A 588-nucleotide genomic window follows, 5' to 3' on the forward strand; every position below is an offset into this window, starting at 1 on the left:
TTCCTAAACTCTTATGTAAATGTGTTACAGTTTATCAGTATATGGACATTGTTCTTACAAGGGGCTTCTTACCCCCATCTTACTCTATAAATACCAGATTGTGTATTTACTGTAAAAGTTTGTGTGATTTCAGTGTGTCTGCAGGTCACTCTAGAGGCTTTTATTGGTGGTTCTGTTGTCCTTCCGTGTTCTTCAACTAAACTTCAAGACATTGATGTGAGCTGGAGACACAATGGTAGCAAAATCGTATTTGATATTATTCCACACAGTACTTCACCAGTGACACAGGATCCAGAGTACAAGAACAGAATTGAAACTTTCCCTCAGGAGTATCTGAAAGGAAACTTCTCCATCAAACTCAACAATCTTCAACACACCGATGCAGGACAGTACATTTGCTACATCAAAAACTCAGATGAATATCAGACTGTAAAGCTGATCATCAATGGTATGTGAAATTAGTTGATTAGTGCATGAAGTTTTTAATTTAAAGTTCTTTGTTTTAAAATCTAAATACAGAAGCGATTTATCCAATATCTGAAGTTCACCAGTGATGTTACAGTCTCAATACTTTTTTAAACAATAGAT

The 588-nt window shown here is 35.4% G+C and overlaps 1 long non-coding RNA gene across 1 annotated transcript in view; it reads left to right on the forward strand.

Moving 5' to 3' along the window:
- The first annotated feature begins 15 nt into the window (after positions 1-15).
- Positions 16-588, forward strand: part of LOC109079727 — a 2,054-nt gene continuing 1,481 nt past the window's right edge. The window contains exon 1 of the long non-coding RNA XR_006159484.1: positions 16-448. This is a non-coding gene — a long non-coding RNA (uncharacterized LOC109079727). The remainder of the gene's footprint in view (positions 449-588) is intronic.

The sequence above is a fragment of the Cyprinus carpio genome, unplaced genomic scaffold (assembly GCF_018340385.1).
Source record: "Cyprinus carpio isolate SPL01 unplaced genomic scaffold, ASM1834038v1 S000006557, whole genome shotgun sequence".
In the NCBI taxonomy this organism is placed as follows: domain Eukaryota; kingdom Metazoa; phylum Chordata; class Actinopteri; order Cypriniformes; family Cyprinidae; genus Cyprinus; species Cyprinus carpio.